Raw genomic sequence first — 5151 nt, forward strand, 5'->3', positions numbered from 1 at the left:
AGAACCAGAGCTCTGCACTAGCACTGGTGCTGCCCTGGTAGTGCTGCAGGGTTTCCATCCACTTCTGCAACTTTTAGGCAGTTTTCTGGAAGCAATTCTAGACATCCCCACTTCTTTTCTCCAGAGTAAGGCAAACTTCCCTTTCCCCACCATGCATGCCTGTCTTCTAGAAATACATGTGATTCAAGGTTCTGCCCTTGTTACTTGCTTAGGTATCTGCGTCTTTCGTTCCCAGCCATCCTGGCTGTCACACAGCACTACACCTACCCCTGGATCTCAGCCTCGCCTGGGCAGAGTGATCTTGGGGCGTGTTGTAAATCTAGCAGCTAGTCTGGATGGTAAACCTGGCATGGCTGCTGCTTCTCCGTCACCCGGCTGTAGATGGGTATTTCAGAGCTGCTTGAGCCAGGGTCACCCAAGGGAAAGGAGCTGTCATGTCATGACAAGGTCCTGTTGTAGCAGCAGCAGTTTGTGACTGTTCCTGTGCTGTTACTTAGCCAGCAGCTGGAGGACATCAGGCACTGGTGCGGACTGTTATCAATTCCTTCTCTTGCCAGCCATTTCCTCTGGTGGCCTGGGTCTGCTGTGGCCAGCAGTGTTGGGGGCACAGCACATACTATCCCTAATCTCAACTGCAGCGCTGCCGTGCCGCTCTGGGAAACGGCTGGCAAGATCAGGCCATGTTTCAGCAGCAGAGAGCTGTCTGAGCTGGTGACCATGAGCACTTTGAAGCAGTGACTTGCCAGAGTCCCCTGGTCAAGACACCTTCCTGAAGCCTCTTTTTCTGTGTGCACGCACTTAGTTTCATTTCTGGAGTGGAGAGATCGCACTCCAGCACTACTGCATTTGTCCAATGTTTAGGCATTGGAGAAGCACCCACTTAGCATCCATGTGGAGCACAGTCTGTCAGGGAGAGTCCGTTGGTCCTTCCAGCCGGCACAGGGAGCCAGTGGTGCCAGGCTTCCCGGGGAGGAGTTGGGCTGAGCAGACAACTCTGCCAGAAGTAAGGATGGAGCCAAAACTCCTTTGCTGTTGCTTAATACGGCTGTGTTCCCTCTGCCTGCCCCCCCTTCCCCCCCCCCGCCCTGGGCCAGGATCTGGACTTCTCATTTTGAAACGGAGAACAGCAGGCAAATCTCGGCACATTTGCACAGTGCTTTCTGCTCCTTGAAACACCGGGGTCTGCACCCACTGGCCCAAATCCCCCCCCAGCTCCCTGCGCCTGCTATTTCCAGCCTCCCAGGGGGCTGGCTGTGCAAAGCCCTTCTCATGTCACTGTTCACTGATGGGATTTTGGAGGGCATGTCCTGCTCCTGGTGCTCTGGAAGAAGCAGACCTTAGCTGTGAGCAAAGACCTGGGCCTGCAGAGCTCTCCAAGCACCGGTCTGCAGGTGGATCGCCTGTGCTGCAGCTCTGGCCCTGCTCCTGCACCGGGAGCCCTCCCTGCCCAGCAGGCAGGAGGTCTGGCAGCAAGGCAGACCCCTGTCTGGGGTGCAAAGAGATGCCCTGAGCCACAGACAGGGCTGTGCCAATTGCACGGGTCGCTCATGGCCTCTTTCTGGCTGTGGCTGGTGCTAAATGAATGAATCCCTTTGAGCGAGGAGTGGGAAGCGTCTCCAAAATACAAAGGGCCGGTTGGGGCAGAGGGGCGAGGCGGCTGCTTCAGGGCAGGGGAAGGGCAGGCAGAGAGGCTTGTTCCGCAAATGATTAAACCTCTTACTCACCAGACAAAATTGCAGTTGGTGATCTACCGATGCCAACTTCAACTGTCCCCTGTGCCGGGCTGCGGCTGTCCTTAGCCCCGCCGGCGAGGCAGAGAGGGAGAAAAAACCCTTTGGGGCTGAGTGGTGGCTGGGGGTGGAGGGCCGGAGGAGCTCTGGGGTTCCCTGCTTTGCCCACCCTTTACTCTCTGCAGCTCCCACCTGATGGGGAAGGCGGTCCGCAGGGGCTGGCCTGGGGAGGAGGGCAGGCAGCCAGCGCTGCTGGCATGAGCTGCTGGGAGCCCAGCCCAGTCCTCCCCTTCCCCAGAGAAGTCTCTTTGTTTCCTCTGATCGTCATCAAGAGCTTTTGCACAGGTTCCTGGGGCTTCCCGCTGAGGAGGTATGTATTGGCCTTCTGGAAGGGGATGCTGCTCCCCGGCTGCCTCTACCCCTGGCATCACTTGCTCTCCGTAGCTGGCTGTCCCAAACCGAAGCGTGCGCAGAGGTTTACAAATTTTCTAAAGCTTTTGATAATGTGAAGCTCCTGGGTGATGAGGTTGGTGGTGAGCACACTGCAGCTATGTAATTTTTTGTGTATGTATGTAATATTTAAGGGTAAGAAAATTTAAAAGGCTAAAACCTTGAAAAAAAAATTAAAAACACACAAAAAAAGCCAAAGCATGATGCATATTGTTAGCCTTAAAACTGGCTACATGACTGTGTGATGTACAAATGAGAGCAGCCTGTAACTGTTTTAAGTGCTGGGGTTGGGGAAGAAGCATTACAAAATCAGTTTGTAGCCTTGATTCTGTACAGTATTTAATGAAAAAAAAAAAAAGACCTGACTATTGAGGCCATGCTTAGAGGTGTGTTGTTCACGTGCAGATGTGGATGCTTGGTTGCTTACGATATATGTATAAAGTGCTGTGTGACCATTAAAACTTTTTTTACCTGCAGAATTTTTTTTTTTGTTTGGCTAACCAAGGTGTAATAAAGGAGGGAAGATGACTTGCCATTAAATTTTGCCTCTGTGAGTAGTTCTGACTGTTGTCTCTTTCTTTCCCCCTCCTGCCATGCTTGGCGCTTGCCCCGTCTCCGGCGTGCGTCCCCGCACCAGGGGCAGGGCTGGACAGGGTCCCGCTGGCTGAAGTTGATGGAGCGGAGAGGGCAGTGAGGCTGGAGGGAGCCTGGCAGCGAGGGGCTGCCCCCGTGGCTCTGTATAAGCTACCTCCCCAAGACCCTAATTCACAGGACATCTGTCAGGCTTGGATTTTATTTTTATTTCTATTTTCCGTGCTCTTTGCTGGCGTGTGGTGCATGCAAGCTGCCCGGTGGCTTGGCGTGTGCCACAGCATGGCTGTGGTGGTTTAACTGGCTGCTGCCCCGGCGGATGGGGCCAGACCTGGGGCAAAGCAAACCCCTCTGCAGATCCCACAGCCCGGCAGCGGGACAGCCCGTGGGCCCTGGCAGCTCTGCCCTGGTGCTGCCTCCCAGCCCCTCACCTTGGCGCACAGGTAAGTGTGTGGAGAGATGCAAATGCAGCCACATCAGGGCTGCTGGGGCCAAGGGACCCCTGCACCTCCTGGGTGCTGATGGCATGGTTAACCCTCGCTGCTGTCTGCCCCCACGGCTGCCCTCCCCAGCCCCCCTCTGCCTGCCAGGAGAGGCTCGGAGGGTGCCGGTGCAGGCAGAGGCGGGCAGTGATGTTAGTGGTTGGAGACTTGCGTTTTTGCTGGAGTTGTTCAAAACCAGCAAGCGTCTGCCTTTTGAGGGGTGCTGCCACCTCCCTCGGGTGTCAGGAGTGAGGGGCTGCCCGGGAGGAGCTGTCGGGGGCTCCCCTGGAAGAACCAATGGCTGCTGGCTGAGGGGTGTTGGAAGCAGTTGGGTCAAGGAAGAGATTTCTACAGCAAAACCTGGGAAAGGGAGGTAGAGGGAGATCCCAAACACCCTGCTGCTGTGAGCAATATGACTGTCCCTGGGAGAGGCCCGGAGGAGGCTCCGGGGAGACTTTTGGGTGCTGCGAACTTGAACAGCTCGCTCGGGTGAGCGTCTGGCTTGATGGAGGCAGCCAAGGGCTGTGAGCGCATCCCCTGCCCTGGGCTCTCCCCGCAGCCTCCAGCAGCAGCCGCCGTTCGGCATGGTTAGAGTTCAGTGAAGCATCCCTGAGCCCATTTTTACACCTGGCCCCATGCCCCGGGGGAAATAACTTTATTTTGGGAGGTGTTTCCCAGCTGCTGCCTGCCTTGCTGGCCTGAGAACATGAAACCCCGGGAAAGCAGGGGGGGGGGGGGGGAGGGAGGGAACAATTGTGCTCTTCGCTCCCAGCTCTGCAATCCTAATTGCATAGTTTGCAGATGGATAAATGCCAACAGCCGCCGCTGTTTACTCTTCTACTTTGTACTTGAGCACTGTAAATGAGGTTTAATTACTGCAATTTTATACCAAGCAGGCAGAGTAATGCCCCCGCCAGGAAAGCCCCTGGGCAGGGACCTGTTGCAGGGCTCCAGCTGGCCCTGGGCTGCCCAGGAAAGGGGTTGCCTGAGTTCCCCATTCCCTAAGGAAGGCCAAACCCCTTGGCTCCAACAACCCCCTCCCTGAACCTCTTCCATGATCCCTCCCTCGCTCCAAGGCACTGAACCTTCCCCAAGATGTCCCAAGCTATCGCTGCGGGGCTGAGCTCGCTGGATTCAATCAGCCCCAGTGCGATGGTGGGCAAGGAGGCCCTGTGACAGCCATGCCCCGTGTCCTGCCTCCGAGGCGCATCTCCTGGGGCCATCGCTCCGTGCGGGTCCTGGCCCTGCGGGGATGGTGGGCTGGCAGGATGCTGGGGAGTGAAGGGCCGCGGTGCTGAGCTGAACCCATCTTGACAGTGCCTGGCCAGGGCGACAGCACCACAGCCCTGCCCCTGACGGCAGCCGTGAGCTCGGATTTAAAACCCAGGGGGGACTTTTTTGCAAACGCTAGATATTTATTGCATTTCTCACAAGAATAAACTCTGCTTCTACAGGAAGCTTTGGGTAGAAACATTCTTAAAAAAAGTCGATTTCTTCTGTTAAGATATATTGGTCCTGACTATCCCTGGGGGGTGGCACTGGCTCTGCAGCGGGGACGCGAGCTGTGCCACCATGTGCGTCCGAGCCGGGGAGGGGACGGGGCTGTGCCGGCGCAGCCGCCTGGTGCCAGGACCTCGTACCGGGATAAAACATGCTGGCATCTTGCCGGCACTGAGTACCTGCTGGGGCTCGTGGCTCATTTTTGGGACAGCGCTGGTGGCTGTCCCTAGGGGGGTAAAGCTAAGCATGGGGGCAAGCGAGGGGATGAGTGCCTGCAGCCCCCAAGAGCTATTGCTATGAGGAGGAGGAGGTTCCTGAGTGGGAGGAAGACTCTGCTGCCCTCGGGCCGGGCCGGGCCGGCGGCTCAGCGCTGCGGGGGGCTGAACCCAGCTGCTCAG

Source organism: Egretta garzetta, unplaced genomic scaffold (genome assembly GCF_000687185.1).
Source record: "Egretta garzetta isolate BGI_Z169 unplaced genomic scaffold, ASM68718v1 scaffold34, whole genome shotgun sequence".
Lineage (NCBI taxonomy): Eukaryota > Metazoa > Chordata > Aves > Pelecaniformes > Ardeidae > Egretta > Egretta garzetta.